The 24,122-nt window shown below is 48.5% G+C and overlaps 1 protein-coding gene across 1 annotated transcript in view; it reads right to left on the bottom strand.

Annotated features, from left to right (window-relative positions):
- The window catches only part of RTN1 (reticulon 1), a 98,156-nt gene that overhangs the window by 17,722 nt on the left and 56,312 nt on the right, over positions 1-24,122 (bottom strand). The window lies entirely within an intron of this gene.

Raw genomic sequence — 24,122 nt, 5'->3', positions numbered from 1 at the left:
AGAAGGTTACCTTAAAGAAGGCTGTGATTCTGTAGTGAGGTGGGGATTGGACTCTTCTCCCAAGCACCAAGTGATAAGATGAGGGGAAATGGCCTCAAATGGTGCCAGAGGAGGTTTAGGTTGGATATTAGGAGAAATTTCTTTACAGAAAGGGCTGTGTGGCAGTGGAACAGGCTGACAGGGAAGTGGTTGAGTCACCATCCCTGGAGGACTTCAAGAAACATTTCGATGTAGAACTCAGTAGCACGGGTCAGTGGTGGATTTGTCAGTGCTAGGTTAAAGGCTGGACCAGGTCATCTTAGAGGTCTTCTCCAACCTGAATGATTTTGTGATTCTCCAGGCTACCAAAATGAACCCTACCATAGTTTTCCTGCTTCAATTCCTGCTTCCCATTGGAAAAATGTCTCTTCAGACCTGTCCCACGTAGTTCCTGTCCCACACTACTTCCAGGGCTATTTTAATTCATGGGCACCAGAACCTGCTGCTTTATCAACAGTGACGAGAACACACTCGTGTCAGAACCAGGACCCAACCGGTGCTGTGAGACGAACCAAGTTAGGAAATAGAAATGAGATCAGAACATCTTGTGGTGCACACTAACTCATCCGGGGAGCTTCCAGTGCTGAGCTGGGCGAGGGAGAGAGGCAGCAGCTGGCATTACGCCGTACGTGTGTCTACCTAGACTTGCACACAAAGTTTAACAGGATCACAGTCAGCAGTGGCTGGATCCAGAGCTAAAACTGCAATTGATAAAAAATGCATCTCTATAATGAGAATTTAAATTATGCATTCGGTAAGGAGCGAGCCAGAATTAGGACTAAGCAGTTGGCCATCAAGAGACCGAGGAGCTATTTCCTAGAACTATTTCCTTGCAGTAGAGCTAAACCAGGGCCATCGACTAAATCTGTACTGAGCAGAGAGGAAGGCACAAACAAGCCTGCCTGAATCTAAAAAAGGCGAGACGTGCACAAGTCAGAGCTCTTGGCACGAGCCACTGGATAGTGCAGTGTTGGAGGAGAAGTTTGCTGTCATCATGAGCAGAAGCAGTATTAAAAGCACTAAGTGGAGCTTCCTTCCCTTCAGAGCATGGTCTACAGCAGTCCTCCTCCTGCCGCAGGACATAACGGGATGATTGAAGGTCTTTGGATGTTTTAGTGAGGTCACCTGAAGTTTAATGTTGATGGCACAGCCACAAGCCAAGTGGGCTCATCAGTATTGGCCTGTTACGTATCTCTGCTAGAAATAACAACCCACGTATGATGAAGTTAGGGGGAAGGACTCCGTAAAATAAAGTTATCTGTGTATTTTCAGCTCCTCCTAACTCTGCGCTGAGAGAAACCTCAAGTAATTCGTGGGTAGGAGACTGCTGTCTGCCTGATTTCTTTCCTCCGGCCCCAACAGGGAGTGCTGGACGGGGTGGGGGCTGCAGCTCAGCCAGGGGCACGGGCACCCTGCCACGGGGATGGGGACACGACAAGCCCTGTGTCCAACCTGGTTCTCTACCAGCCCTACCTCGCTCTTTTCCAGAGGCCCTCCCACTTCCATGGTGAGCTCTGATGAGCTCAGGGTTATCAATATTTATGGTTTTTTTTGATATAGTTGAATCAACATAAGAGCTCAGAGCATCAGGACTCACCGTGTTCGACCACAAGAAGGATCAGCCACAGCCTTAACCTCCAGGGCTGTCCCTTAACAACCCTGCTGGAGGACAGGGGTGGAAATCAGCACCGATTTCAAAGAATATTTTACGAGAAGAATTTCAAAGATAGAGCTAAAATTGTCACCGGTTCTGCTCGAAGTGCAGTGACTTTGAAGACACTTCGGACTGACGATGCTTTTCAGAGCAGAGCTCTGCATCACTCCACGTCAGCGCATCGCAGGACACATTGGGGACAGTGCTGGGACTACAGCGTGGTGCTGGAAGATCCCAAAGCTTAGCGCTTGGGGGAACAAGAGCATTAAGGGACGTTTCTGTTGTTTTTCAGTTTGTTTTTTTCCTAGATGATTTGTTCTTAGCATTTGCAACAAATGTACAGAGGATGCTATTTTAAAAGTCCCATTAATATACCTCAAAGCTCTAAAGAGCAGTGGGGAATTTTTGCCCGAGTGCTCCAAGCCAAGGGCAGCCAGCGATCACATTTTGGCGAGGGGGCCGTCAATAGCGGAGGGATGGGCCAGATCCTGGCTCTGCTGTCTTGCTCTCATTCGTGCTCAACACATTTTCTGGGCTGCAGAATTGCTCAGAGGCAGCTCAGGTGAAAAGGTCAGGAGCTGGGAGATGCTGCCGGCTATTTCAGGTCCATCACCACTCACAGTCTAGGTGGTACGTGGACAGCTTTGTCCTTGTGTCTCTTGCCCTGGGCTTTGATGTTTCTCTTAGGAGACGTTGTACAGTGATGAATTACTTATTTTCTCAGCTCTTTAGGCCACCAAAGGAATCGATAAGCTGTTAAAGAGACAATATGGTCTCAAAGTACTGAAATGTATGTCTAGAGCTGAATGCTCGCAACAAAAGAAATGCCATGCCCCAGCACATCACATCATGTTCCAGCTTCCCTGCAATTTTTATTTATTTTTTTTTTTTTTGGAGATATCTTGAAGTGCCTGGGTTTATCAGGGTTTTTAAAACCATCAGTCGAAATATTTGGGTGGTTCGCAGGGACAAGAAGCGTGTTTTGAGGTGTGTAGCTAAACTTCCGCTCTGCTGCCTCTGTTTTGCTCTCTGCTCAGCACGACTGTTCCTCGTGCCCATTTTTGCTCCAAGTCTGAGCTTATCGGAAGGCATTAGGCAACGGCCCTGTGACACGAGTCAAAAGAGTGGCTGAAAAATCAGGTGAAACACATTTTGCACTTGCTTCCCCGCCTGGAAGCAAGGCAGCCTTCCTTTGAATCCCAGTGGAAGAGCCATGTGGGGGGAAACCCTGAGATTTGGGTCTATTATTAAGAAGCAGTTTTCCATTTTGGATTCTGAACCAAATGGGAACGGATCCTTTTCACCGACCATCGCAGGGATGTTGGCGCCCCTGCAGTGCCACCAGAGCTTGCTGACTAATGCGGGTGACAGCACGTCTAAGACATAGGAATCAGCTGTGATTTGCTCCTGGCTTTTCAGCAGGGGATGGTTTCTCTTAGCTCTTTAATGCTATTTTTGAACCAGAAGGATCCTAAGAATGAAGGCTCTATTCCTGCCATTGACCTAAAAAAGTCTTTTGCTTCTTTCCAGTGGGACTTCTTCTTGCAAGTGCTGGGAACCTTAAAATTGGGCATCACCCTCCTCTGGGGGAGGCAATTGGTACGTCTTCGTCCCTTCTTCAAGATGTGATCAGTGAAGCTGCCGAGACCCCAAAACTCTGGCTGACCTCCTGCATTCCCCCGTCGGAGCAGGCTCGTGCACCGCTTGCAGCCTACCCCTGTCTTCAAGCCCGTGCTTTTAAGTCAGTGCTGCTAAATTCATCTCCCTTACAGCACTGCTGGTGCTGCAGCTGGCATTATTAATTCCATTTCATTAACTGATCTTCTTAATGGACTGGAAGACAAAAGAGAAGACAGTCCTGAGACCACAGCGTTGGCTGGGCCTCGGGAGATCTATGTTCAGCCCTCACGCCTGCCAGAGGCTTCCTGCGTGACCTTGGGAATCCTCTCTCTCGGGTCTCTGGGTCCGCTTGGTCTATTTAAATTTGGGTCATCATCTGCTTTTAAAGCTTTATTTCTGCAGCACCTGGCACAACATCTGCTGCTCGAGCGAAGCAGCCTCGTGCATTTTTGTAAACAAGTTGCAGGCAAGTGTTGCTGGCTGGCGTTCTTGGGCCAGCGGAGACCAAGCAAGATGGTGAAGACGAATTGGGGTTGCGTGGCTCTTGGAAGGGGCGAAATCCTGCCCGGTGCTGCAGACAGAGGAGCCTCCCCTTTGGCCAAGCATGCCCGGCAGAAAAGGGGAGGACACAATTATTATTACCTCCTGAAGTGCCTTGTCCTGTGGGTGTCTCCATCACCATTTGTAGGTGGAATGGTGCCCAGGGCTGATGCTGGAGCTGTGCAAACACAACTGCAAATTAAACCAATAGCCCACGGGCAGAGGCTCAGGAGACAGAGGTTTCTTTTGCAGCGGTGCCACAAGCCTCTAGTTCAGGCTGGCATCCTCGCAGGCACCCAGGGGTGCTGGTGAATGGGCCGTGGTTTGCACCATTTCTGCTGGCTCCTGTACCTACCAGCCCTCCTGACAGCCTGACCCCAGTGAGCAGGTGAAGGTACAGAGCAGCGTACCCCAGACCTCAGCTCCTTTTCTTAAAAAAAAGCCATTTTCTTTGGGGAATGGGGTCATTTAACAGGCCCTCAGCTGCCCACCCCTCTGCACCGCTTCCCCCATCCACTGCACAGGGGCAGGCGGGACAAATGCGCTGGTGCCAGAGGTCTGCAGATGCTGTGGCCACGCAAGCACCATTCAACCATCCTACAATTGTCATGGCAACCCCAGCTTTCCCTGGAAAACAGCAGCAGACCACGAACACGCTGCTGGATGCAGCAGCCACGGCCCCAGCTTATCCCACAGCCCTGTTGCTGCCCGCAAGCACCTGGGGACCAAAATGCTCTCTGCACGGGGAGGGAGGATGCTCGAGCCCATTTGCAGGCTGGGGGGATGCACAGGACTCGGCTGATATACAGGAAAAAAAGTGGCTGAGGAGGGGGAACAGGTCAGAAGGCAGCCAGCCCAGGGTAATCAGAAGGATTGCATTGGGAAACGATGTGCCAAGAAAGTGGTTAGAGTTGTGTTTGCTGGGGAAAAGTGCAGGGAAATTAGTTTTGTGGGACATTTTAGGCTATCAGCTGAAAGAGCAGCTAAGCAGGAAAGCAGCCACAGCTTGAATATAAGGGGATGGCCCTGCCCTACACATCTCCCACAAGGGTCAGGGGGAAAGGGAGTCAGAAGATACCATAAGGAAGGTCAAGCAAGCTTCCTTCCAGCATCACATCTGCAAAATATACAATGCAAATCCACACCCTGAAGCCAGCTCATTAGGGACTTAACATCAGTCATCCCTAAAATGAGGCATTTTATACACGGAGACACAGAATGAGGAAAAAGAGAAGGAAAATAAAATGCAGAGTCCAGAATAATCCACCGAATTTGTGGAAGTGGGTTTCTCTCTGAAAAACAGATCCCATCTCTGAGTACTCAAGTAACACGCATCCTCTCTGCACTCCCCCTCTCTGCACACAATGAGAAAGCCTTGATTTGGAGGCTGATGTCAAGCATCGGAGAGAGGACAATTTCATTTTCCATTCTCAAGGCCGAGGGATTAAAGACACACCGGCAAAACCATTTCCCGTTTAGAAAACGCAGCTGAAGGGGTGAAGGAATTCAGATGTGCCCGACGACGCCTTTAAACACCGCACACCACGTTTTCCTGATCGCTTCTGCAAAGGCAAGATAACCCTCTGCTCCGGATGAGGGTGAATATGTAACAGGAGGTATTGAGTGAGTTTGAATTAGTATGTAAAATGGATTTATTTTGCTATCTTTGTGAGGATGGGCAGGATGGGAGTTTGCTGGACAAAACTGAAAAAGGGAAAACATTCCCCTTGTATCACAGGATGTCTGACCTCTCTGCTTCAATACCGAATAGTGTGTGGGTATGGCAGAAGCAGCAGCAGTTTCCGAGTGGCACTGTGGGTGCCCCAGCCCTTGTCCCAGCGCACTGCATGTGAACAGTGCGGGGTGGCAGAATAACAGAGCGTGTTTTCTGCATGGGTACTGAATTCCCTGCCACAGGTTTTGCAGAAACTGAGGAACTGCAAAGAAAATAGCAAAATAGGATGGGGAGAGCATTGCAAAAGGTCTGCTGGGACTTAAAGAGCTGCTTCCCCCATGTCTGTCATTCCTTGCAAGCATTTTAGCATGGGAGGCTTTGCTGAAACTCCCCAGCTCAGACAGGTACCACCAAATACCCCTTCAGATATTTCACTCTAAACAAAAACATCCAGGTTTTGAAATCCCCACATCCCTGTGTCCCATCCTAGGGCCCTTGCATTTCATACACCAGATACTTAAAATTATTTTTTCTTTTTTTGGAAATGAATTGGAGAGAAAACATAACAGCGTGACGTTACTTTTGAATCATGATAAATTCAAGAAACCCACAACCCTTGTATACACAAACAAACAAACCCAAACCCCAAGTGCTGCATTTCGCTTTGGATGGACCTCTCCCATCACAGGTAGCACAGGCAAGGGCAGCTGCTGCTGAATGCCATCCTGGTCCTGGGCCCCACTACCCGTGGCTCTGGGCTTTGAAAACCTCAGCCTCTGAGCAGCCCCAGCACAAAGCCAGGAGATAATGGCCCCCTAGATTAGGATGTCTGGTACTAGGGCCAGGAGAGACGAGACAAGAGACTTCATTTTGGAAACCGCACCTGTTACCTTTTCCAAAACTTGTTTTTTAATTTTTTTCCCTCTATTTTCTTTTTTTTTCCAGGTTGTCTTGCATTCAAAGTGATCAAAGTTCCCTGCGAAGCACAGCCTCTGAGTTTCAGATAAATATAGCTGCACTGCTCTGCGTTTGTTTGTTTTCCCCAGGTTGCAAACCTGCAGACGAGACCTACTTATTTCAGAGAGGGGCGTGCAGAAAGCAAGGGGAGGCGTGATGCACGGAGACCTGCTGCTTGTAGGGCTGCACGGAGGGGAGGGTGGAGGTGGCCACGGCTATGTGTGAGGTGCCCAGCCCATGCCACCACACAGGGGGACAACCCCAGCCCTTCCAGCCGTGGCAGACCCCTTGGGCTCTGGGTGAAGCCACACACAAGGGCGGAAAGGTCCCAGCCCCAATCCCCCACCCACCCCGGGCACCACTGCTCATCCCACCACAATTTATTTCGGCTTTCCAATTAGCCAGGAGGTAAACGCAGCAATTACTTTGCACGTCTGAAGTGTCAGAACTCTTGTGGCACATTTCCCCGAAGCTAAATAACTAACGAAGGGCTCTGATTAGTGTGGAACCAGCAGGCAGCGTGGACCAACATTTATTTTTACCTCTTGACACCTGAGACAGAGCTTGGTGAAGAGGATGAGCTTCCCGGCCGCTGCAGCCAGAAGGACTTGGCGTAGGGGGTGTCTCGGAAGATGATGTTCCACCCTGTTTTGTCCTTGGGCTGCCACTGAGAGAGGAAACCTTCAAAATCTGAACGCTTTGCATGTGCTGGAGGATAAAACACAGCTTTTTCCATCCTGGAGAGGCACCTCGCATAGGTCCCACTCAGCACCTCCTTCGCCTCTGTGCCTCTCCGAGCGTTTTTGCCCCCTCGCTGGCAAGTAGAAGGCATTGGCTGTGCTGCTGCCAGGGCTTGGGCTCAGCCCTCAGCAGGACCTGGGGTCCCACAGCAGGATCAGTCCCCGTGGAGCTGTGCCCACGCTTACCCAAGGCCTGGCAGCTGCAGCTTAAGGCCCTTTTTCTCCCCAGAGCTTATTTTTTTTCTGAATCGCTTCTCCTGCAAAACACACCAGCCACCTGTAAAAGCTGTCTCGGGCACAGCCTGTGCCATGCAGGCTTGTGTAAGCCCCTGCCCTTTCCTCACCCCTCCCTTGTTTTGCCCTCAAACTGCAAATAATCTGTTTTTCACCGTGACCCAGGAGGGGAGAGGCTGCCCAGGGGATGCAGGGAGCAAACTGGGTAGCTTCGGGGTGCCGGAGTGCAGAGCAGAGGATGATTTCCACCTCCCCAGGGAGGAGATGAAGGAAAAGCAAAGGGATTACGTCAAAGCTGAACCCTCCCAACCCCAAATGCCCTGGCCATAAGGACAGCAGCTCCAAACCCCTCGTGCATCGGGTCCTGAGCAGCAAAGGGGCTCAGGGAGGATGCTCCAAGCCCTGCGGCAACAGCAGCCGGGCACCTTGCAAAGTCATCCCTTTAACCAGGTTTCCTCCTCACCCAAATTTTTGCACAAACAGGAGGTGCATGACTCCTTGCAAGGAAAAGCAACTATTTTGGAAATCATCTGCTCTAAGCCTGTGCCTGATTTCGCCTCATCCAACACGTGTTTCCATGGAAGCAGAGGAGGGAGCGGGCAGCCTGCGGCTGCAAATCGCAGCTAGTTCGCCGCCTGCTCCCGAGCCTGAAGAGACAAATGGATCATTAAAAATAAAACAAAATCGAAATTAAAAGAAAAAAAAAAAAGCCCCTTCAGATAGCTGATAGTCAGTGCTGCAATGGTGCTTGCGGGGTCCAAGCACATTACAGCTGAATGAGACCAAACTTTGGCTCATTCTCAGAGGAAACGGCGAATGCGCCGAATAAAATGATTTGCGGTCTTTTGTTGATCGCATCGGTGTAATGATTGTGTGAGCACAGAGAAAGGCAGCGCAGCGCACAAAGGGAGTTATGTAAATGGATTAAAAAGATGTTTTCGGCATGGTTTGAAGGACTGTACTGCAGAGAGAGACTGAAATGAGGATGGTCTGGGAAATGAGCACGGTTTAGGAAACACGATTTATCTGCTGATCCAAACCTGGTTCAGACCTCAGGAGTGAGTCTCCTCAAGTCACTCAGTCTTATCGATGTGACCCTCCAGCAGAAACTTATCATAAAATCACAGAATTACGGCTTGGGTTGGAAGGGACCTTAAAGATCATCCAGTTCCAACCCCCTGCCATGGGCAGGGACACCTCCCACCAGATCAGGCTGCCCAGGGCCCCGTCCAACCTGGCCTTGAACGCCTCCAGGGATGGGGCAGCCACAGCCTCTCCGTGCAACAGCGTGACTTTATGTGACTACAACCACAAACACAAAGTTTCCCTGCCCTTAACTAGCATCTCAAGGTGTAACTTCATTCAAACACGCTGTTCCTAGCAGCCCGTGAGCACGCTGCATCGTGTTGCTGAGCCAGGCGCGCTGCACTGGGAGCAATTACCGCACCTCCTCGGGTAAGAGCTGCCTCCTGCCCAAAACGCTGCGCCCTCTCGAGCGACGGAGCTCGATGTGCCCGGGCGCCTCGCTGGCTCCCAGCGAGGCAGCAGAGCTGATACGTGTGCAGCCATTACAGGAGCAAATGCAAAATGTCCTTCCTGCATCAACTCCCCCCTGCCCAAAAATATATGTATTTTATGGCTGTCTGCCTTCTCCCAAGAGGCAGCAGAATTTCTCACCATTTTTTTTTCTTTCTTGAATATCAAGCCTAATAATAATAATAATAATAATAATAATAATAAATTAAGCGGACTTACAAAAACTACAAATTACAAATCTATAGTTGCAGACTCAACTAAACAGGTTTGGAGCTGCTCAGTGGAGCTGCCTGAACGCTGAATTTGTGAACACTGCGATCAATACTGTATTGAGCACTGATGCCTCTGATCTAATGACAGCTCTGGGTAGGTCTATTACTTAAGTTCAGTAGGTGGTTTTCAGGGGAAAAGCAGCAAAATGGAAGGAATGAGGCAAACCAACTCGAGTCTGCTAGATTCTACATCCAAACAGGGAAATAGATGAGATGAAGGTAAATCCATTGTGGAAAATGAAGTGCTTTAGCTTTGCGCAGGACTGACCCTATTTCAAGAGCCCACAAAGGTCCAAGATAACCCTGTATCAGCAATTCCCAATGAGAAAACAGCAACGTCACCCAAGGTATCATTCTTGCCTTTCCTAACCTTGAAATTTATCTCAAGCCAGCAGATCCAGCCAGGGCAGGGCCCCAAAACTCCTTTATACACAAGCTGGAGGCAGACTTTGTGGTGGTGCCGAGTACCAGCACAGCAGAAGGATCGATGTGCAGGGAGCAGCATGGGGTTGGTTTTCACCTCCAGTTGGTGCCTGGTTTCCTTCCGCATCCCACCAAGAGGAACGAGCTGGTGGTAGCAGGCTGTGCCATCCTGGGGATCCAGGATTTGTTCGTATTTTTAAATACAGCCATCAAATTATTAAGCTTTTCCAGTTTTACAATGTGTAGCTCAGCAAAGGAAGAACAGTGCACCCAATTTCTTGGACCAAACAAGAACCAACTGGAAGGCAAGAGGGAAAACAGTGTGGGTGAGTCCGGAGGATATCAGGAAAGCATTTGCCTCTAGGCAGTGCAGGAGATTGATTTGCAGAGTCACACAGCAGCACAAGCCGGACAGGAGGCAGCCAAAATGCAGCAAAAACTGGCTCAGGGAAAAGGAGAAAGCTGTCAGTGAAATAAAGCAGTGAGGCACAGGGAGGAGGCAGGAGGAGGGAGGCTCGCGGGGCAGGTATCCGTGACCTTGAGGCTGATGCCATTACCTAACGGTGCCGAATTGTAGGAGGCACAGAACAAATTAATTACAAATGGGCGATTAGGCTTACGGTCTGATAAGCAGCTCACGGGGTTCAATGAAGAGAAGTTTTAATGAGATTAAGTGACAAAGCCATCACTTAGAAGGAAGCATTAAACAGGCTACAGACAAGGAGAAGGAACTGGGGGCGAAGGCAGAGAACTATTAAACCCATCTGTGTTATTAAAAAGAGGAGTAAACAACGCCTGTGCCTCTCAGAGAGGAAAGGGGATGGCAGTGAGCGTGCTGGCACCGCCATGGGAACTTTTCCCCTGGGTACTCAGCAGCTGAGTCAGGCTCAGGGGGAATCAACGGCATGCAGCAAGGGAAGCCCAGCACTCATTTGGGACCAGCACGAGGAGCAAAGCACTGGCTGGCTCTCATGAATTACTACAAGGAACAGGTCTAAGGGGTGCTCCAGGAGGGCTGGGGTTGCTGGGGGTGGCAATGGGTTGGAGCTGGACTTGATGGAGAAGACCTTTGACCTGGCCTGCTTCAAAAGCGAGTGCAGCAGGATGGCGGGTGGTAGCAATCGAGGAAAGAAACAGGCTAGCAGTTATTACTTCAGACCAAGAAGGGTATATCTTTAATAATAGCTGCTTCTAACGATGAATAATTAAAGCAGACCATTTGGTCCGCCAGCCCTTACGTATTTCCATTCCTCTAATGTACAGCTGAAGGGGTGGCTGTGCTTCATCTCCTACCAAAACCACCCCATCCTGCTGCACGAGGTGGATCTGACACCAAATGCAGGCATGAGGAGAAGCTGAGCATCCTCAGATCAGGCTGCTGAGGGACCTGAGGAGTAAAGGCAGCCCCAATTACTGCACAGCAGCTAAGCAGCTGTGCAAGTGTTGCAGATAACATCCCCTGCTCACAATGCCAACAAGAAATGGGCCAAAAGGGTTTGTGTGTATCTTGGCCGAACAAAGGTCCTGATTGTGACCGTGCCTCCAGACACTACCACTGAAATAAGATCTGAAAACAATAACTGCAGAGCTTGCTGTTTCCTCGAGAAGTCAGGGAGCAATCTGTGTGTGCTAACACATGTGCCTAGCACGACAGCCTGACAGCCTTTCAAAGTCACCTGCTGCTCCCCTGACTTCTCTTGCAATGCAGGTTATCCAAACGTGTATCCCTGGGTGCTGTCCAATCCACAGTTCTAGTAAATAGTTACCTCCCTTTCCTTCCTCTTCTCATTTAGAAATGCGCTGAAAGGATGCACGGGGGTTACCTCAGCATTTTATGGATTCTTCAGCTCTGTCAGCAAGAGCAAAATCCCACAGGATTACACAGCTGAGAGCATGTTGCGTTCTCCCCTTTCTGGGAAGAATCCAACTACTACAGCTAAACCTTGTAAAAAAGAAGAAAAAAAAAAACAAACCAGAAAACCAAAGTGTGCGGCAGAATCTTCTCCATTGATTCAATTTTTCAAATCTCATTGCACTTGAGCGGGGAACAACTGGCTAACAGAGATGAACTCTCCGCATTTCTTAGGGTCTGTTCCCGAGGAGGGGAGAATACCAACGGGGGATCGCTGAATATTGGGACTCTTCCAGCTCTGGCAAGACACAGCACCCATGAGATGCTCTGGAGGCCTAACAGAGGCACAGAGCTCACACCTGGGGGCAGCAACAGGAACCCTCCCACTGAGCAGGCACAGAGCAGGCAAGAGGAGATGGGAAGGCTTCGGTATCAAATGATACCTGTAGGTATAGTGAATGTACCGTCTGATTCAGACCTATGAATAGTAACTGCAGATTTAACTCCACCCTTGCCCACAGAGCAAAAGCAAAGCCAGCATCTGAATAAATCCTGACTCGGGGCACCAAATCTCAGTTGCCAGCATTTCCAGATCAGAGCAACAACAACAACAGAAGCTGAAGCCAAGTTCTCTGAATATTTTCTTGCGGAGTACCCAGGAGAGCTCAGCCATATGTAGCAGAGCCATTTGTGTGGTGTTTGAGGCAACATTTCTGTCTTAGCAGACAGAGGGGTGCCAGGGAACAATCCTGCTCTGCAGGCAGGGCTCAAACCACCATGTAGGCAGGTTTGTGAGCCCAAGATTATCCCACTGATCATTTCAGCCATCTATCACGTGCTGGGTGGCGACTGCTCATCCCAGGCACTCCTCTTGCTGCTGCTGTGTAAAAAACACGAAGGGGCTCTCACCTCCAGCAGGAGCAGTGACACTGCACAACGGGTGACTGATGTTTAACCAGTGGGGCAGGAACAGCAGAAAGAGACTTTTTTTAAAAGGGAATAAGGGGAGATGACAAATTCTTCAGAGAGATGCAGCAGACAGGAGTTAATCTCTGACTTCAGGCTTTACTTGCTGCATTGCAGATGCCCCATCAATGGGGCCAGCCCATTGCAACACCTCCCTTCAAGGAAAATCATCTCACCACAAGGAGAACTAACCCAGCCCCATAAGCATCACCGAAATCACACCTAAACACATGGCCAACATGCTCACAGTGCCCTACAAAGGGCTTGCAGCGGGCAGCAACCAGCACGGAAGGGGTGGGATCCCACACCAGACCCTCCATGAAGTCCGTGACACTGGGCCGTTTGGCTGACATGTCGTTTGGCATTTTCTCTCCGGCACCCTCATTTATTTCCCTTTGCAATGTCAGCTTGGCCAGCCAGCTCCATGAATAATTCAGCACCATTAAGCACGTGTCAAAGCCGCCGGGGCACTTAGGAGGATTGGATCTTTGGCTCTTTTTCTCCATTTAACTGCATTCCAGCATAATCTCCCCTTCACCGCTGCTGGAGGAGCAAGATCTACAAGTGGCAAGCACATTGCCACAGATATATGGAAATATACCATATATATGGAAATCGCCCATTGGATAGAAGTGGTGTGCTGCTCACCATTCTGCCTGATGCATGGTCACTGCCACTTTGACTGATGGTGAAACCTGCTGATTTTTTTAGACATCCAGCAGATGTAAGGGTCAACGACCAGGCAATAAGGATGAGCTCACAAAGCAGGATTCGGGAAAAAGAGGGGTTGTTTCCCAGTTCTGTTGTGTATTCGTGGTGTTATTGCACTGAAATCAATTCACCACACTCAATGAACCCATTAATCATATGATAAATTAGTCATTCACAATCCCTTCCTAACCAGCTTTCCTAGGCAAAGGGGCTGTAAGACGGGTGTGCATGTGTTTCAGCATCCCATCTGTGAAATAAAGACAATATCATCTCCTTTCTTGCTTTGTCTGGAAATTTAGGTTGTTTCACTGCCAACCAGCAGCACCGAAACAAGCAAGGCCCTGAATATGGATAAAACCCAGTAGTGCTGTGACCAGGATGGAGCCATCTCTCAGTCTGCCAAAATCGCTCCACTCAGACCCTTTCCCTGCGAGGAATTAGGGCTGTTTCTCTGAACGCTGAACATCATTGCCCACGCAACTTCTGACCTGGGCTGTGTGTGCAATTACCGCGTCTGAGAGCACCAGGCAGCACAGTCAGCACATCACATCCAGCCGCAGTAACTGCCTGTGCAAATAAACCGTATAGGTGAGGGCTCATTTCAGAAGGCACAATTGCTACTACGGCTTTTATTAAATCCCACGCTTTACAACTCCCTGGCTGGAGCCGTAAACCTTGTGCTTTCAGCTAAGGTTACGCACGGGCCTGCTGTTTCAGCAGCAGCAGCAAAGCTCCAGCGCAGCCGTCTGAGACAAGCCACGGATGCAGCCCGTTCTCTCCCTTTTTTTCTCTAGGGAACCAGCTTTGGCATGGGGGTTTTGACCTGATGATCTCTTGAGGTCCCTTCCAACCCCTACAAATCTGTGATTCTGTGATTTAGGAAGTCAATTCCGTGCTCCAGAAAAGGTGCCTCACTCAGCCTAAGCGAGTAAGCATTAGCTGCTGTTGTCTCTATGACATATTAGCTAGCAAAGTGACCCTCAGAAATCCTGGCTATTAATCTCTGCTGGCTTTTCTATAAGCTCTTATACCCCGCTCCTTGCTGGTTGCCCAGGTACAGACTTTGTTTTGTGGATGTTGACAGCATTTCATTAGGACGTATGCAGTAATTCCCCCCCGCCTCTGTAAGGAGCACTTTATATTTCTCTAAAAGAGAGAGCAGAAAGCCCTGTCTGTGCTATGCCTGCCTCTGCCAACAGCACTCACCGAGCGAGTGTAGCTCCTAGGCTGCTTATAAATGAGACGCTGTGAAAACAGTGCCTCCGGGACTGTCAGAGGCTGGGTTTTGATCTTACACCACTGCGGATCCCAAGGAACTGCACACACGGCAGAGGTTTATGCCAGCCAGGCTGTGGGTGCTGTCAGACCTCGGAAACCTGCGGTTGTTTTTTTTTTTTCCCTTTAAATTCTGCAGTCTCGTGCACCTGCTGTTCAGGAGATAAGAGGCAATTTTAAAATATTCCATTTTGCACGTTTATATGAAATGTGCTGCCCTGGCAGTGTTTATATTTAGCCAGATGTGCTGTAGCAATGCCAAGAGCTGTTTCCCTGACAAATTATTCTTTAGGATCCAGTTTGGAGGGGGGTGGTCTTCACGGAGATTCCTGCTTTACCCAGCAATTTGGATGGTCTAATGTCAAAGCCTTAATGCAAGCTCAATTTGCTGCCTTGAAAGCCTTCCCTTTCTAAGACACAGCTTTTTGCAAAGGCAGTACTGATTATCTGTATCCTTTCTGTTCCTCTCAAATTACCCAAGCTCTAGAGGACTCCTGAGGTTACCTCTCAGCAGTTTGCACTCTCATGACCTGAGCTGTGGATTGTGTCCACATGAACTGTGAAAAAGCTGGCACGTCTTTTCCAGAGGTGTTGGGGAACCACAGGAGAGTGCTGGAGGACTGGCAGCACCTGGGTCAACTTAATTAGTGCCCACCTTACCTCCTAAGGGGAGCTGTGGTGTAAGAAACTCCAACGTCAGCTGAAACTTTTGGACGAGATTGCTGATGCCATATAAAATAACGCGGCACCAGGTGGGAAAGGGTTACTGTGAGCAGGTGATATCAAAGGGCTGTGAGTCAAGCTGAAGTTGCAAGGAAAATAAACCCAAAAAAGAAGGCTTCTGGGAAAGCAAAAAGCAATCCCACTGCCAGGGGTTTTCCTCATGCAATATTCACTGCCACCTGATGTCGCTTGCAAAATGTTAATGTTTGGTGTCTGCTAAGCCCTGAATATGCAGGAGACAAATGCTCAGTCCTCTTGAATGGAGAAATGCCTGCTGTAGAAGCATGAGGATCCAGGTATGCCTGGTTTTCATCAGTGATGCTGAGCAGAAGCCTCCCAGCCTCATGGCACTTGTAAAATTTGTCATCGCTACCAAAATGACAAACCTTTATTGTCATTGCTAGAGCTGATTTCAGTGACCTTGACATCACCAAATGTCCCCACCACAGCCAGGCTAGCCCCTGGCAGACCCATGGTGCAGGTAGGTGACTACTGCCATCCAAAGCAACCTTTCCTCTTGTAAGAGAAATTTCTTCCATACCTATTTGTATTCCTCACACACAAATGAAGTGCTGTGAAAGCAGAACACCAAAATGACGTCTCACTGCTACACTTCTCCAGTAACCACTGAGCTGCTGTCGGAGACAGATGGAAAAGAGAAGAAATCTGTGATATCTACCTGCAAAAAAAACAGTGGGCAAAATTACCTGAGTTGGGTAAAGGTCAAGAGTGTTGGAAAAAAAATCACTGCAGAGGACTAAACAAAAGAAAGTGGAAATCAAGATAAGATTAAGAGTCAAAATGACAGAAACACCAGGTGCTGTGTCTTCAGAGAACAAATCAAGCCCTCTCAATTGTTGGATCACTGCGTATCTCTTATTTCCTATGTGGTTCTGAATTCATACGAACACAGCAGCCTCCCCAGAAAATAAAATCCCCTTTTCAGTCAATATGGCCATTATGTCCCAATCAGCAATGCACTCTCAGAAGTGAAGGAAAAGTGCCGGTAAAATCAATACCCACCTCCAGGTTTTATTCCCAGTGGAGGGGAGCTCCCATCACGCACCCCCTTCCAGACCTTCAGTGCAGTCAAACACATCAATTTTAACCTCATGCTATCTGCCAGACAAATAACAACATCCAGGGAAGTCCTTATTCTGCCTTACATCTGAAGAATTACTGGATTAAGCCTGAAACAGGCTGATATTTCACCTCATCATGAGAACTAGGGTTGTATTTTATACCAACAGACCTTAATCTTAAATTTAAATCTGACCCGAAATGAGTCTAAACACTTCATTAGAATTAATCAATAAAACTGGTGAAAACCCATGATTCCCAGCTCTCAAATCATTGCAGAGGTTCAGAAGCAGTATTTCTGGCAAATAAGAAAACAAATTACGCCAAACATTTCCTGCAAAACACTACGTCAAAAATAATAATAATAATAATAATAAAATCATATGAACAGGCAAAATATTCTGTGTTAATAAAACCAAAATGGTATATTTTGCTTTTTACTTCTCCTGATTTCTGTTACAGTATATAAACTCCCTTAAGCACAGTCAGAGCTAAAAGCATGAATTGTTATGGAGAAAGTTCTTCAACATCATTTACAAAAAAAAAGCCTTGCAGGTGGTATAACTTCTCCCCTTTTTATATATGTTTTTTTTTTTTCCTTACAACCAATATAAGTATTTTTCCTTACCATATATATAGCCACAGAAAACCTATCAGTAAGTGCTAGATTTGTCTGAGATCTGCCCAGAATATCCAGGCAAAGCTTTGCTACACCGAGGCATCTGGGAAAAACTGTCACTGTGATCAGATCATCAATGTCAGAGCCACAACAAACAAGCAACTTGGCCTTAAAAAATGACCTTGCCCAAAAGCTGAGTCACTGCTAATGCCAAGAGACTCTGAAAGGGACACGGTGTCAAGATTTTAGCTTATAAAATTTGCTTCAGCTGTGAGCGACTCTGCAGTTGAGGCTTGTCCCCAAGAACAGAAAATCACTCGTGAGCAGGGCAGTTTTCTCCTTGCAGCCTTTCCCAGGAGCAGCACTGAGCCATCCCTGGATGCTCGGTTTGGGAGGGCATGGACATGGACACAGGCAGAGCAAGCAGGGGTCTTGTGCAGCCCAGCCTGCAGGGAAAGAGACCTTCACACATAAAGCATCTTTACTCCTTGGACCTGTTCTCATCAGGTTCCTGTTTATATACAGATACCCTTGGCTTAGACTCTGCCATTCATGTCTCTGATACTGAAATATTTGACGTAACCATCCAGCACCTGCATACAGTCACACAAGCAGCTCTTTTTAATTTTATTTTTTACTGGTCAGGAGGTAATCTCGTAATCTTGACCTTACAGAAACATTTACAAACTCTGTTCTGTGCCATATCTTTCAGGGAGGTCTGCATACCTGCGTTTGAGTGCTCTGACTTTTGATGACTCTTCAGAGGCAGTCCTTTGCTCTAAAAGGGAAGATACATGAGAACGGAAGGATAAGGTCTATAAATTTTTATAGCTCTGTACTTAGCTCACGCACAGGCAGTAGAGTAGATGACAGTCCCGAGAGAAGATATATTATCTTCCTACATTAAGCTACATCGAATTTAAAAGCACCTCAGAGTATCCAGCCACTGTGTTTAAGATGCTTTGGCACTCAGGCATTACAAGTTTGGCCTTACCCAACATGTGGGGACCAATCTTCAAGAGCACAGCGAAAAATCAGAGAACAGGTACCAGAGGTGCAATGGTTCAAACTGCTCAAGCTATGGACAACGCTGGCTGAGACTTGAAGGATATGAGACTTATTGAGATGTTTCTGAAGGTCACATCAAGGTCATGCTTTAGTGTATGTGCACTGTGCTGGTCACAAGAGGACACCATTGCCCTTGGTGGTTACTGATCGCAGCTACTGCCCCAGCACACCATCACAGAATCCCAGAATCATTAAGGTTGGAAAAGCCCTCCAGGATCATCTGGTCCAACCATCCCCCTACCACCAACGTCACCCACTAAACCAAAAGCAGAATTGCAAAGCAACTGGTTCTCAAAACCACCCTGTCTACCAATCTACTGCAAAACTTCCCAAAATATTAAGAACACATGGATTGCTGGTATCAAACAATTTTCAGCAAGAAAATCACCTCCTACTCCCAGCTGCAGGTCTGCATGCCGAGATACTTTCACTTAAAACTATCCTCTTACTGTTTATTAGTTATTTTTAGCCATTTTTACTGTAACTGTGGATAGCTAAGCCACAGAGACCAAGAAGAGCAGAGAGACAAAAGAAGATTGGAGCTTACCTTAACTGCATTGTCTCCTACCCACTACCTTGGTCTTAAATTCAACCCTGACTTCACATCAGGCCAGTCAGGCAGAGCTATGGAAGGAAAAAATCGGCCTGGCCAGCAGACTGACTGCCAGGGCTCCAGGTGTGGCCCAGCATAAGGTTTAGCAATGCAGGTGTCATTTCTTCCTGCAGGACCCTCTTTATTTATATGTTTCACTGAGCTGCAACTGCAAAGTAAGAGGAGAAGAGGAGGTTTGCGAACTGAGCGGGCTGTGGGGTCGGACGGGCTTAGAAGCAAAAAAAAAATAAATAAATAAAAAATCCATGTCTGCAGGACCTCTTTCACTCAATATCTGCTCATGGTTCTTGGGAAAGAGCATGGCCAAAAGTCTCAAAACCCATTTGTAAAATGCCAGTCCCCCCCCCAGATTCATCTGCTCTGCATTACCCCCACAGGTCCCTTCCCACCTAAATTGTTTCATGTGGGAAGCGAGTGTGTAGAGGTTCACTGGTGTGCTCCACAACTGTGAGGCAAGGCCAGGCCTTGATCAAAGCGTTCACCTCTCCCGGCAGGTTTTAGGTGTGAAAAGGCTCAGGCCCCAGGCCCGACATCCTTCCCCACCACGCCTTTTCCAAGCAGGGACTTTTCAAAGGCTGCAAAGCTATCGCAGCCCCATAAAAAGCAAACTGAAACAGGCAAAACAGATGGGCCGGAGTGTGGAGGCACTTACAGCAGATGGCACTCAAATATTAAACTAACATTACCGTATGCTTAAGCCGTGGCCTGGCTTGCTGCTGATTGCAGAGCCAGCCTGGTGAAAACACGCAGATGAGAAATGAGCCTCGTCTCACCAAATTACCCTGCCCAACATCCCCTTCCCACAGAAAAATGCCTCACCAGCGACTCCCCCAACAGCAGGGATGCGCTAACACGATGCAGGCTACGTTTTGATGAACAAAACCCATTCAGAATAACTTAAGGTCTCTCCCAGATCCCTGCTGGAAAACAATCTCCTTGAGACACTGTGTAAAATTGTGTTGTTGTGCTTCTCTGCTGCAGCAAGCAGAGGTGGACACAGAGGGAAAAAGCCTGCATTGCCTTGTGCTTGTCCATTGTGATAGTTCTGGGCAACACGGGGTGACACAGGAGGCACCAAAGAGGATGGGAATGAGCTCTTTGACCAAGGGCATTTGTGCCACCCCAAAGCCAGAAGTGGTCCTGGCTGTGGCTTGTGACACTGCCTGGAGGCCACCAGCCTCAGGTGGCCATCAGCCTTGGTGTCCCTCATGGGTGTTTGGAGCCAGAGCAGCCACAAAAGGTGGCACAAAATGGGTGTGCATTTAAAATGCTGAATTTTATCTGACTGTGTTTCCTGGCTGGGGACCTGCCTGGAGCCTGGCCCTGCCCATTGTGCCATCTAGTGTGTGAGTGACAGCACGACTGTGCAACTCCAGGCCAGGGGTTCCCTTCTCCTACACTGAATTGCCAAAAAATATAAAAGGAAAATAAACACAGAGCATTATGATATCCCCCTGCAAGCCAGAAGGTGAATGTGGTCACACTAGAGGTACGATTTAGCTCTGAAGTGGTAACAGCAGACACAGGTGACCCTGCAGATGTATTTCGTTAGTGTTTTGCAACTAAATATATCACCCAAAACCACAGGCAGCTTCTGTGCACGGCCAGGAACTTGCACCACAAGCCTCCACTGAGACTGCACAGAAGAGGGGCTTGGGGCAAATTTGGAGACCAGTGGATGTTCAACACCACACACATTCACACAACTCTGGCTGTGCTCCTGGTCATTCAGAAGCAACTGACTGGTTTAGAAGAACAACTCCCAGGGCTACCACATTTCCAACAGACCCAGGCAGTGTCAGGCTGTTTGTTTGCACCTCAGGCAAACCTGTGCATGGCTGTCGGAGAGGCCCAACGTATCCCCTGCAGGTTTTGTGAGCCCAAGCATCTCAAGAGATGTCCACAGCGAGTTTCATGTCAGTAGTCCTGGCTGACCACAGAAGAGCTGAAGTGCAACAAGAGATTTAATTTATAAAATGGTAAATTTAAGCGTACGGCAGGTTGCAAATATGTTCCCATGCATGGTCAAGTTATGCTCATTTATACACTGGCAAGTTTCTGGGACCTTCACTATGAATTCCCATATTTTATTTTATTTTAAACCTGGGCTCAGACATTTGATCTGAAGGGCAACAAGCTGCTGCATGTTCCATTAAACTGACCAAGCAGAAGGAATCTGCTAACACTGTCATTGAAGCAGAGGCTGGAGAGAGATGCGATGCCCCAGTCCCAGGGAGATCTCTGACCAGGACAAAGTCCCCAGGCTGTTGGTCACCAGTCTGCAGTAAGCCAGGCCACCCCGAGCTGGCACAGAGAGTCTGACAGGACAGCACGAGAAGGCACAAAAGCACCCAGCCAAAATGTTTCTTCTCTGTCTATCTTGGTTCAGGCTTCTTGCAAACTGCCCTGCTCCAAAAGAGATGCGCTCCCAGGAGAGCAGGTCTTTTCTGAAGTTCCCCACATGCCCAGACCATGTGCAAACCTAGCCTGGGTATCACCTGAACTAAGCAATGTCATGGCACTGTGCAGGCTGTACCAATCAGTCGTGTTACTTTCCAAAGTTTGTGGAAAAAAAGTTTGCTTTTCTTAGAACAAACCTAAAAATCCACATCCTGGTTGCCGGAATGCACAAATACATTTGGTCTTACGTCTTTGTGACTGAATATTTAAAAACAAAACAAAACAAAACAACAACAACAAACACCAACCACCCACCCAACCAAAACAAACAAACAAACAAACAAACAAAAACAAACAAACAAACAAACAAACAAACAAGAAGCTGAGCTGGAAACCTTCTTCCCAGAGAACCACAACCAGACGGGCTCCAAGCCCTGTTGGGTACGGGCTGTGTCCACCTCTGGGAGGAGATCTGGGGGCAATGACAGATGAGCAGCAAATGTCTTGCTGTATCTCTGCCTTCCCCTCTTTGCTCTGCAGGAGGCAGGGGAATTGGTAATGCTAACATAGGCAGCGATTGCACAGCTCCGGCCAAAGCAAAGCCTGTGTCGCAGCAAGGATTGCAGCCTTTCTGACCGTGGCAAAAAGTGAGTGAGGCTGACTAGCGGCTAACGGCACGCGAATAGCTCCGTCCTCTATTTCCAACCGTGTAAAATGGAGGCAGGCAGCCACTGCCCGTTTTTGTTATTGCCACTGGATGGCAACAGCTGTTAAGCAGAGGCAGAGTTACCACTGCGCAAACCCCACGTCCACTTGCTGCGCTCTGCCTTGAAGGAATCACAGTATCCCACGGTGAGATAGTTCATGCTTACACACGAAGCTGACAGCAGGCTATTTTTAAATTTCATATACCTGGCTACGAGCTCGTCAAGGGCCACAGAAAGATCTGAAATTGGGTGTCCAAAGCACAGCAAAGCGTGTCGAACAGCTTCATCTGATCCATCGCATTCCTATGAATCTCCAGAAATGCTGGGCTTGCACTTACCAGAGCTCAGGTGGGACTTGGCACGGCCATAGGGGGGCCAGTGAGACCCCACCTGGACTCTGTGAACCTCACTGAAACCATTTTGTCTTAATGACAACGTGTGGCAGGGGCACAGCACTCACAAGGTGACAGGTAGCAAGGAGGTAACACGAAACACTGAAGTTTTTGTCTTCCATCTTTTATCTAAACAGCCTCATCTCGTTAGTCTTCTCTTAATGATAGATACCAACAATTCAGGTAATTCTGTTAATGATGATTCTGTTCTTGCTTCGGGTGGCATCGTTCTGCTGCACTTCCACTGCGTGGCACTGCAGCACCTCCCTCTGTTCTCATCGCTCTGGATGAGCCTGGTCCATGCCAAATGCCTGGCGGGTGAATCGAAGCTGGCGTAGGGCACGTATTTGATGCCCCTGTTGAAAAGCTCTGCCAAGATTTCAATTCAGTGCTACGAAGGCAGTCGCTGCCCCCTCGGATGTGCTCTGCCTTGACATTTTTCTGCCAGCTGATGGAGCTTCAGGCTGACGGAGCCAGGCGGGACACAGTGGGGATGCTGCGGTTCCACCAGGCCCCAGTTCACCTCTAATGACCCCGAAAAACAGCTGAAGGGCTTCATGTGAATTCCTGTGAATTCTCCAAATGAAGGACAAGCTCCCCTTTCCCAGGTCAGGAGAGACCCACGATCTTCCCTCAACATAAAAATTTAACCAGCGCCCAGACACAGTGACCTGTACAGCAAATAACCCACAACAAGAAGGTGATTTAAGCCAGACCCCAAGATCATCCACTGTTTCATACCTTGAGCTCACCTTCCCCTACCTTTAAACCTGTTTCAAACGAAAACAAAACAAATAAAAGTTTTAGCAATAATCGTCTCGATAGGCTTTCTGTTCTCCTTGGTTTTAGCACCAGATCATCGTGAAGGAGAAAAGCACATACTGTAAGCGTGGTCCTTATGCACCATCAAACAGTAATTAGCATCTGTCCTGACAGAAATGTTCCTGCCAGTTCCTGCTGACCTACAGGAACGTAGGTAGGAAACACGGACATGCTGTGACACAGGGAGAGAGTCATGCACACGGGATTTTCTCTGACCACCTCATGGGAACAAGCCTCTGCTAGCATCAGTTGAAATAAGGACAGAAAGTAAAAGAAAGGCAAAAGTTAGGCCAAAACCCATGAATATGATCAAGGGGGACTGGATTCATACTGTGTGTAGCTGCACTAAGCTTTGTAAGGCAGCATGAGGGATTTTTCAGGAAAGCCTGTCTGCTGATAAGCGTACATATCCCTGCACATTTTATTGGGCCCTGAAATCTCAAAATCCCAGGACGGACAAATTAGGACATGTCATGGTGCCAGAGGTCAGCTGAGACCCAATGTCTGACACTGCAGCAGGGGTGTGCAAGGGAAATTCACCCAGCCCTGCAGCTTGGAGGGTTTGGGCAGGGCCTGGGCAAGTCCTGCAAGAGGAGATATTTGGGACGGGGGGAGAGAAAAGACTGGAGCTCACCCACCTGTGAAAGAGCTGAAATGCACAGCAGGGCATTGTGTGCTCTGAGAGCCTGGCAGGAAAACATACCAAAAAGCAATAATCACGTTTCTTATTCAGCCTATTAATGTCATCAATTAATTATCGCTAGGAACAGCAGTATTAGCATACCTAATTGCACCGCAGCTCCTGCAGTGGGCTCCCCAGCACGTTGTGAAAGTTCAGGCTGTTTCCTTACTAGACTTGCACGCTTGGGTTCACAGCGCCAGATAAATCAGCTGTAAAAGCATGCCCCAAACGTGCCCGCCACGACTCCAGGCCATCATGTGGTCAAACGTCTGCGCAAACACGGAGGGATGACAAAGATGCTCGCGGAGCACCAGGGGAAGGGGCTGCCCCCCTGATCTGTATCCAGCTGTTTGCAGGGAAGCTGCAGCTCTCTGAACTGCAAACCTCGGCTGATGGAGGAGCTGTGGACAGCCTCTGTCCCCCAGCCCAGCCAGGGGGACGGCAGAGAGTCCCTCCCTGCTGTGCCAGCCTGCAAATCTGGGGGCACACTGGATTAGGAGCTGGATTAGGCTTTCAGAGGGG

Source organism: Netta rufina, assembly GCF_964035555.1.
Source record: "Netta rufina genome assembly, chromosome: 5".
In the NCBI taxonomy this organism is placed as follows: Eukaryota; Metazoa; Chordata; class Aves; order Anseriformes; family Anatidae; genus Netta; species Netta rufina.
This window is presented reverse-complemented; position numbering and strand designations above follow the sequence as displayed.